This window comes from Nyctereutes procyonoides, unplaced genomic scaffold (genome assembly GCF_905146905.1).
Source record: "Nyctereutes procyonoides isolate TBG_1078 unplaced genomic scaffold, NYPRO_anot_genome, whole genome shotgun sequence".
NCBI lineage: Eukaryota > Metazoa > Chordata > Mammalia > Carnivora > Canidae > Nyctereutes > Nyctereutes procyonoides.
In genome coordinates this window covers 34,007,384-34,017,584 of record NW_026575125.1, presented here as the reverse complement: position 1 = coordinate 34,017,584, position 10,201 = coordinate 34,007,384, and the positions used below count along the sequence as shown (strand labels likewise).

Below are 10,201 nucleotides of genomic sequence, written 5' to 3'. Positions count from 1 at the left end.
GTGTCGATTCTTAGCCCCATTCATAGTGGACTACTTAGGGCACCTGGTGATGTGCTTCTTTCCTTTTTAAGCAAAGCTGTGCCCTTTGTGACTCATTCCGGTTGTCCAGTCCCCTAGGCACTAGTGCAACAAGTGGCAAGTACCACCTGCTGGGATGGAAGAGCTGGCAAGGGCAGTGTATAAGGCACATGCAATGGCCCAGGGTGGCTCCCAGGGCAAACCCCCAGAGGAGAAGAAAATGCAGATTTTTTTTTTCCTGCTCTTGAGGAGATAGATTTCCCATTGTTTGAGTTTGGGTCAGGATCACCAGACAGGACCAGAGACACAGGAACCTGCAGACATACCGCCCATGGATGCTGGGTAAGGGTAGAAAGAAACTTCCAGCTTTGTGGCCACCTGCCCCAGAGAAATGGGACTACCTTCCTGGCTGCTGTCTGGAGAAAGGAGTTCTGGATTGTTCTCTCTTCCATTCTCTGAGCCTCTGGGGCATCCCGAATAGCAAAAACACTAGTGAGGTTTACAAAGCTGTCGGTATAGTGGTTAACAGCCCAGACCCTGGAGCCAGAACCCTGGCTCTGCAGCTTACCAGCTGTGTGACTTAACTGCACTGTGCCTCTGTTTCCTCGTCTGTCAAATGGGGCAATTTAGCACGACACCACACACGGTAAGAGCTCCTGCAAATGTTGGCTCTGATAATGTTTATGCTCCTCGGCCAGTTGGTCTGCATGGAGAGCACCTCTCAGGGGAAAGGCAGGTCAACCATGACCTTTTGGTCCATACAAAGAGCCAAAGGGCAGTGAGTATGGGGCTGATGCATGATGACTGTCATCACAGTTTACTTTTATCTTCTTGCAGCCACACGGTTCCAAGGAGGATCGCTCAGTGCGTTCCTTGTTTAGCCATTCTCTGGCCAGGGCTGCCCGGCTACCGGGCTGCTCCCTGAGTCAAGATAAATTGATCCCGTCCAGCCCCCCTTCTCTTCCACTCAGCTCCTCCTCTGCACCTTCCCCTGAGTGAGACCAACACACTGCTGGAGGTGGATCCAGGTACCACCTGCAGGTCGGCTGGGGCTTCTGCAACCTGGAGTCCTTCCCGCTGCCTTCCTGCTTCCCCCACGCCAGAGGGCCAGGGAGGAGGCACTGCCCCAGCCAAGGACAGACCTCGGCTTGTCTGGGGGCTCAGGTTGAGGGCGAGGGGGGTGGCAAGGAAGGAAGGGAGTAGGAAGGGGGAGGAGATAAGGGAGAGGGCCCGTGATGGGGCAGAGACAGAGGCAAGGGAAGAAAGCCGAGGTGCAGGTGCGAGAGAAGGGAAGGGAGGGGAAGGGAAGAGGAGGTGAAGGTGGGGAGAGGAGGCCAAAATGGGACTAAAGCAGGGAACAGGATGGAGGCAGGGAGAGGAAGCGGCAGGAACAAAGGGTTAAGAAGACAGGAAAGCTTTGGCTCTGCTTCCTGTCCTCTATGACTCCAGCGCCTGCATCCCGGCACGGGTGCACGTGCACAGACACACGCACACACATGCACATGCACACACGTTCTCTGAAAGCATTTGTCAAAAGAAGCCATACAAAACAGAGAATAAGGGAAAGAAGGCTCTTGAGAAAAGCTAGGTAAATTAGAGTCCTGAAGTGGCGCATCCTGACCTTGGACATCTAAGTGGTTGGAGACAAAAGTCCTGGCCCATTGCCAAGCGGGACAGGCTCCCAAGGAAGTCAGTCCAAATTTAAATCTCTCCTCTGTCCAGGAGGTTTCACTGGTGATATGTCAGAGCAGGTGGCAACCTGCCCTGAGCACTAGCGTATTTATAAAGTGGGTATGATTTCAATGTTTGCTTTACAGGGATGTTAAAATTAAATTAGGTTAAACAAACAAATAAAAGAAATGTAAAGGCCTTGGTCTCAGTGGTTGTGATCCAGCGTTTCACTTAGTGCCAGTAGGAAATGCTGTTGGTCCCCTACCTGGGCTGGCCACCCATCCCCCAGCTGCTAGGTGTTGGCTGACACCCACTGGGAAGGGAGCCTTCTCACTCCCAATGCTGGGCAGATTACCAGACCTGTCTCCTAGGGCTATTGGCAGGTAGTGCCTGTCTAGGGGCGCAAAGTGGGGGCAGATACACGAACCCACTCTCTTGCCTCAGAGTGGGTAACTCCACAGTTCCCTGCTGAGTCAAGACTCCAGCGGAACCCATACCTGCTCAGCTTTTCCCTTACCCTATCCTTCCCTCGTGGGCTTCTCCCGGGAGCTCTGCCTCCCTCGACAAGTCACTTGCTTCTGAATTCCTGTCTCAGGTGTTGCTCCTAGGGAACCCCACCTAAGATGGCACCTCCCTGAGGATTAGTTGTCAGCATGCTCGGACCAAGGACGAGCCTAAGACTGGGGACAGGGGCCCCTGGAAATAGGAGGGCCACACCCAGCCCTGCTGTCACCCAAAGGAGCCACATCCAGCCAGTTCCATGAGCCTTTGGAAGATTCTAGGCGGCAGTAGGCTGGTCTTACCCGTCCTGGGAGGATTGGAAGAAAGCTGAGTGGGATTCAAATGGCATAAAATAAAAACAAGCTGAAAGGAGTGTCCCCCAGGGCTAGGGTCTGCTGGGACCCCAGCAGCCACCAGCCCCAGCACGCAGAGCTGATGGGGTCCTTCAGACATTGCAAAATGGCCACTGAGAAGCCCGCAGGTGGAAAGGCTGGTAGCGGGGCGGGGGGGCAGGAGGCTGCTGATCTTGGGGGCTTGGGGGCATGGGGGAGTTTGGGAGTAATTTAAGGGATGAGAAGGAGTCAGGGCATACTTGAATGGGGGAGGTACCCACAAAGCTTCCATTCTGTGTGCAATTAGTCTAGGGATGCCCTCATTTGCATAAGGTTCATAAATTTGCATAAAATTGCTGGAGGCCCTAACCACCGGTACAGAAAATAAAATAACATGAATCAATTAGCGGGACTGGCTGCGATTGGAGCAAGCCTGGTGTAAAGGAATCTCCCGTTCCCTCGGAGCGCACAGTTGGCCGGAAGGAGCCCCAGTGCGACCCCTCCACGGGCTTGGCTGCTCCCGGGGGCCCTGGGAGGGAAGGCCTGCCCCCACCCCATCTGCCACGGGATGGGGCAGCTCCCACAAGAAAGTGGGGGCCAGAGCTGGGGCACAAGAGCTATGGAGTCAGCACCCCAGCCAGGAGATGCTGGAGAGGCAGGCAGGTGGGGGGAGAGGGAAGAGGCACAAGGAGGCCTCACGGGTAGAAGGGTGTGTGAGGACAGTCTGGTGTGTGCAAAAGGAGGGATGCTCTTCATTCCAGCTGCCATGCTTCCTGAGGGCCTTTACTGCCTCTGGCCCAGGGCCACATATGCTCTCACTTGAGTGTCATTGCCGGTCAGGGGACACTGGCACAATCGCCCCATTGTAGAGATGTCCCGGGAGCTCAGTACAGATTTGCTGAATAAATAACTGAGGGAGGAATAAATAACTGAATAAATAAATATGTGGGGAGGCTAAAGTCAAGTCGAGGATGTCATGTGACAGTTCTTAACATGTTAAGAGTGAACTGCAGGATGCAATTTCCTTGAAGGAAGGAAAGAAAAGAAGGAAAGAAGAAAGAAAGAAAGAAAGAAAGAAAGAAAGAAAGAAAGAAAGAAAGAAAGAAAGAAAGAGGAAGGGAGGGAGGGAGGGAAGGAAGAGAAAGAAAAGAACAGAAAGAAAGAAAGAAAGAAAGAAAGAAAGAAAGAAAGAAAGAAAGAAAGAAAAAGAAAGAACGAACGAACCCAGCCCTACCCTGGGAGTCCGGAAAGCTGTAGCTAAGCCACATTTATTCCCCATCGTAATTCCTGCGAGGTGGCCTTTGGATCCTCTATTGGCCTTGCCACGTCCCGCCTCTCAGCTTGCCCACCCCTCTGAGCCCTGCCCGGCGCTCCAGGCCCTCTGTGTCCCCCACTCTGGTCTGGAACCCGCAGTCCCCGGTGGAGAAGCCAAAGCTGAAGCGGAGGCCCGGCATCCGGAGCCCGCGCTGCAGCTCCAGGGCTCTTATCTCCCATTCTCATCCACTAGCGAGCCCTAGCTGATAAATCACCAATTTCTCCCGCCAGCCCTCCTCTCCTCTCTGCACTGACCCTGCTGGTTTATAAGAACTCTCGGGGATTTTTTTTTTTTTTTTTTTTTTTGCCTCTCCACTCTCTCTCCCTGCACCTCCTCCTCTCCTGGAGCCACTGTTAATGAATCAAATTGCCCTTCGACTTGAATTACCGGGAAAGCAGGCTCACCCACTACTCGAGGTAGATGGGATGGCTGCCCCCGGATCCACACTGGCCTCGTCACCATGACTCAGAGTGGATGTTTATTTTTGAATCTCGCATCCTTTATCTGAGAAAATGGACTACCGATGGGAAACAATTACCTCCCACTTACCCCACAGGGCTGATGGGAGCAGATGGCACGTGCGATGCAGAAGCGGCACACTGCATTAATGTCATCAGCAACGATCACAGCTGTAATGAGTCCACATCACGGGGACTGAAAAGCGAGGAGAGGAAAGAGCAACAGCTGGGCACTTCAGCCAGATGTGGCCGCAACCACTCAAATGGCTTGCTCTAGTTTCACTTAATGGGCAGAGAACGACGCGAAGCTACAAGGGGACCGGCGGCAAGCAGCCCGGGCTTCAGACCCTGCCCATTAGCAGGGAGCCACGCTCCCGGGAGCACCTGGCAGCTCCTTGCTTACCTGGGCCCACTGAACCGCCGCCCCTCGCTCTGGCTGCGCCGTGTGAGCGTGCCCGTGCATCTGTGTCTGCGACCGCACAGCGCCTCTGCCAACTCTGCCCAGAAGAAAATGCGGAGCATAGTCACAGGAAGGTCTACACACTCGGAGTAATGTTCAAAGATAATACATAATGGATGCAACAAAGACCGGCAGTGACACTTCACAATTTGCCGAATCTGGGACGCTGTGATATCAGAGGCTGTAAAGACAGAAGCACAGGTCAGTTTCTTATCTGTAGAAAGAACAGGGGTGAGGACCAGTGATCCGGCCAACGCTCCCTTCACTTCACAGGGGTTGGGGCAACCAGGAAAAATCACCCCACCGCAGAGTCTGACTCCTGCCCAGCTTGCACCGCAATCGTAATTTCACCCCCCATCCCACCTCCCCACCCACCTTTTGCTCTGGTCTTTCTGCAAAGCCCGAATGAGCCCAAAGATGCCCTCAGATTCTTTCCCCTCCCTTCTGGCTGGCCCATGAAGTGGGTTCTCTATCAAAACCATGAATGTGGGGCGCCTGGGTGGCTCACCGGTTGGCTGCCTGCCTTCGGCTCGGGTCGTGAACCTGGGATCCGGGATCGAGTCCCGCATCGGGCTCCCTGTGAGGAGCCTGCTTCTCTCTCTGCCTATGTCTCTGCCTCTCTCTTCCTGTGTCTCTCATGAATAAATAAATAAATCTTTTTAAAAAAACTGTGAACGTGTAGGGTCTTAGTGTACTTTCTGGGGGACAGGTTTATCTTACTGGTTGTAACCAAGTGAGAAGCTTTCTGCTGGTAGCTGTCTGCAGGCAATGGATGAGCTCTTGCAGATGCACAGCCAGATCAAAAGAATTCAGTGACTCAGAAAAAGTTGCACCACTTTGAGAGTATCGATATTTATAGTGATTATCGAACTGTAGGGTCACAGAATGCAAAAGCTGGAAGTAAACACAGAGAAGAAATCGTGCACAATCCCCTCATTTGGCAGAGAAGGAAGCCAGGATGTAGAGGGAGTGAATGACTCACTCAAAATGACACAGGTTATGATCGCCTGGCCCCACTGGATAGAGGCCTCTGGACTCTTAGAGCAAAACATTTGCTACTATACTACCCACTTTTCCCCCATTACTGTCTGCCTTTATTCAATGTCAAAACAGACCTTTGTTAATTGTTTTGTGTAAATGAGGATGATACTTATCTTATAAAGCCTAAGCTGTTCATTGGGTTGTCTTTGTTGTTTGTTTGTTTGCAGGTACATTTCTTTTCTTTATTTTAAAAGACTATTTGGGGGTATGGTGTGAGGAAGGCGCACCTTTCATGGCTTTGGGGAGGACACAGGTTCCAGAAGGAATCACTGGGGGAAAAGTACACAGAGTTTGGGAGTGGGGACATACTTGGAAGTTGGGGGAAGGGTGGTGCCCTCCAGCACCTCCTAGCAAGGCATTCACTCAGAGGCCAGGTGGGGCAGGCCACAGTGTGTACAGGAGGGCTAGCCAGAGACGTGGCCACCAAGGCCGGCTCACAACATTGTGCCTCCCAGGAACATAGGGTTTGAGGTCCATGCACTCAGCTGCAGGGGTTGGAGAGGGCCCATTCAGAGAGGCTAGACAAGTATGGCTCTTCCCTAGGCCCACTAGGTGGGCCTGGGCATGGCAGGAAGCCAGCCTTCAGGACTTCGAGGGGACTGGAGTCCCCTCCATGAGTCCTACTCTCCAGAGGTCAGGCCAGTGTGCTGGTGGCCAGGCTAAGGATGGCCTAAACATCCCCAGTGTACTCATTGGAGAAAAAGAACACAAGACCTCAACCAAATGCACTAGAAGTACCCCCTCCATACTCCTATGACAAATGGAAATCCAAGATGCAGTGCCACATGCTGTTAAACAAAGCAAACATGAGACGAAAACCTATTCAAATCCAATGGTCAGGCAGCTGGTCAGGAATCCCAAGATTCAGGGATGGTGGGCAGGAAACCACACCCAGGGACCCTATGGACCCTCAGTTCAGGGAGGGACCAGGCCAGCCCTATACCCCAAGTCCCAAGGAATTACCTCACACAGCCCTTGCCCCCACCAGCCACCTCTTGGCTCCTTACCAGGAATGTGAAGACCCTCTCCTGATGCCCAGAAATGTGGCAGGGGGCAGACAGACAGCATCAGGGGCCACCAGGCCTTGGCATGAAATGCGTGATGGCCTACTTGCATCAGGTGACTTCAGGGTCCTGGCCAACCTCCGTGGACAAGCTGGGGGCCTGGGGGGCCTAGGTGTAGAGATGTGGCTGTCCTCCACCCACCCGCGGTTGTTCCTGGCCACATAGCAGAAGATAAAACACGTCTAGGCCTTCTGTCGTGGCTGACTCATGGGTCACCTTGGGCAGACCTTTGGTGCCTAATGAAAGTCCAGGACCTTCAGCACAGCATACGCTGTGTAGATAATATTGCGCAGCGCATTCATGGGCTCTTTGAACATGACCCAGGAAGGTGTTGGTGGAGTCGTCACAGCTGAAGCCCCTATCATTCTGGCCCTGTGTTCCTGCCCAAGTGGATGATCTGGATGTTCACATGGTCATCAGTGGGCCTGTGGCTGGAGCCATAGAGCCCAAAGCCAACCACGAAAATGCTCGTGTTGATGGAGACCTTGAGGCAGTTGCTGGTGCCTCCGTACCCCTGCTGGAAGCTGTTCCTGTGGAGGCAGGAGCACCGCTGGTGGATGAAGTCCACACGTGGCTTAAAGGAGGCAATCAAGTGCAGGAAGAGGCTGCCCACCTGGCGGTCCACGAGGAGGCCCTCCTGCACCGGCTCCACAGCAGACTCCCAGATGGTCATCAGTGGGAAGCAGATGAGGGCGAGTGCTTTGCCCAGGACCTTGCACTTGTTCTCTTGCATCACCTGTGGCTGCTGTTGCTGACGCTCAGCCTCGGCCAAGCGGCCCAGGGTGCCGAACAACTGAACAAGCGTACCTCGGAATACTCAGGGTGTCTGTCCAACCCGAGCATGCCACCAGTGTGTCCAGGTCGAGGTCTGTGAAGCTCTCAGCAGCAACGGCATCCGCTGTGTTTCTGCCACATTCTCCAGGTGTGGGCTGGCCAGCTGCAGTTCGTGGAAAAGTCTGGCCCACGTGGGCAGCAGGAACGCATGGCCATCCTGGAGCTTCTTCTCCTGGAAGTCCACGCGGTAGGCCTCGAGCGCCCACACTGCGTGCCTCTCAGTCGTGTACCACGTTGTGGTGACCTCAGCCGAGTAGAGAAACTGGAGCAGGGCCAGGAAGGCGGTGGGCTCCACCTCCGGCAGCTTCATCTCTGTGCACGCAGTGCCATGCCTGTGAACATGGCCCAGAAGACGACCCCTCCCCGGCCTGCAAGTGCACAGCCCAAATGTCTCGTTGTTGAGGGGGGAAGGCCAAGTTCCTTAAGTGGGCTCGGGGGCCTGCCAGTTGCATCAGGCTGTGCAGCAGCACGCCACTGGGCTGTTCGGCTGCCCGCTCTCTGCCTGCTAAGTGGGATGCCCCAGCGTCCGTGTTGGCATTGGACCGGCCAAACCCACTGCTCCCACCCGCCGTGTCCCTGCAGGGCCTTGGAGCCTGGCCTACGCCTGTCCCGTTGCAGTTTATCTTCACCTCCATGGTTTTTAATCGCTGTGAATGCTGGTGGACTCCTCAAGCCACTTGGGCCTGGCTGCTGTCTCAACCACTTCATCAGAAACTGCTCTTTGCAACCATCTATTTGTTGCTACATCCAAAGGACGCTTCACAGACCACACCTGACTTAACACCTTGGCGACATTTCCTCTTCCCAGAAAGCTTTGCCTCAGTGCCACTCAAAAAGCATGCTTCGTGAACTTACACCAGCAGGCAAACTGTTGCTGATTGACCATGAAGTTAAGTTCAGAAACAGAGAATAACGGGAACTTTTGGCAGAGGAATTTTTGTGTGCTGAATCTAATAATAAAAAATGGGGTTTGTATCTTGGATGCCTGTTAATTTTTGTTAATCCATTTTATTGCATTTCATCACCAAAGAATTGGTCTGGGACACATGTTGCGGGGGGGAGGGGGTCCCTACTCCTTCTCCAAAGATAATATAAGAAACACTGCTACAAAAACTTTTTTTTCTCTCTGAATCTAACTCTCCTGGCTTCCCTGACACTCCACGCTTCAGAAGTTTGCAGGTTGCCTTCATGTCTCTCAGAGCCACAGCTCTTCCCTTTCCTGATGAATGCCTGTGCATCTACTGGGTCTCAGCAGAGAGGTCACCCCTCCAGGAACCTCTCCTCTGCTCTTCCTAGAGCCCCACACTGTCCATAGCATCAACATAATAGTCCACATCAGATTTCAGTCATAGCTGCCAAGCCTTATTGCAAACCATCCTCTAGGTTATGTGATTTCCAGTTTCTGGGAAGGGGGAAGGAACAGCAGTGGTGTTTCGGCTAGAGAACTCATCCTGGTGGTCTGTGTGCATCCCGGGAATCTGCCAGGCTCTGTGGAGGAAAAGTGCCTTACCTTAATTTAAGCACAGATGGGGAATCAGGAGCCTGGATTGAAGTCTTGGCCAGGTATAGTGTTGCCCACCAAATGAATGCCACAGCCTTCTCTGTCCGATGCCACAGTATCCTGTAGAGTGAGTAAAAGGCAGCCAGGGTGACCCTTGGGGCTAAGCTAAGGGGGTTACTAATTAGTGATCCTATAGCACACTGAAAATAGAAATGTCAAGTGTTACTATTCATAGTCCTATTTCCTCTGCTCTGGTTTCCAAGGTCCCTTATGCTTGCACTCCAGAACCTCTGAAAAGTAACAAGAAATGTGGTTTGGAGGGAAAAGAGAGCCATAAGTGTAGTGTAGTTTAGTATGACTAGAAAAATAAAATGCAAATCAAGAGGCTGCCTTTCTAGAGTGACCCTGAAGACTGAAACCCTTAGAAAGAAGTTAACTACTTTAATACATAAAACACAAACCTTTGGCATTGAAAAGAAAAAAAAAACGGAAACAAAAGACAAGTGAAAACTGACAAAAATATTTTTTACATAGCCAGCAATTGAAAGAAGAGTATCCTTAATATATAAAGTACTCTGGCAATCAATAAGAAAATGAAGAATACCAAAATAGGAAAATGGGCAAAAGGCATGAGTAGGCAATCCACAAAAGAAGAAATATAAGTCAACTCTATATGAAGACTGAAGAGGTGCTGTTTCATTTGGTATCTCTTTGATTACCAATGAGACTGAACCTATAGAATATAATTTTTCATTTATCAGCTAGGCAAAGATTAAACCTATTGATCCTCCCCAGGCAAAGTGAGGAAAAGGGACATTTACATTTGCCACTAATGGGACTATAAGAAGGTTCAGCCTTTCTGGAGAGCAGCCTGGCAATGTGGAACAAAAGCATGGTCCTCTGACTCACAGATCCCACCTATAGGAAAGAATCCTAAGGAATAAGCAAACGAGTAAACAAGCATATAGTAAAGATTGGTTATCTCGATGAGGTTTATATAGTCAAA

At 52.0% G+C, this 10,201-nt stretch overlaps 1 pseudogene; it reads right to left on the bottom strand.

Moving 5' to 3' along the window:
* Window positions 1-4,460: 4,460 nt before the first annotated feature.
* On the bottom strand, window positions 4,461-8,329 carry LOC129517884 (BTB/POZ domain-containing protein 2-like; annotated as a pseudogene).
* Between the last annotated feature and the right edge of the window lie 1,872 nt (window positions 8,330-10,201).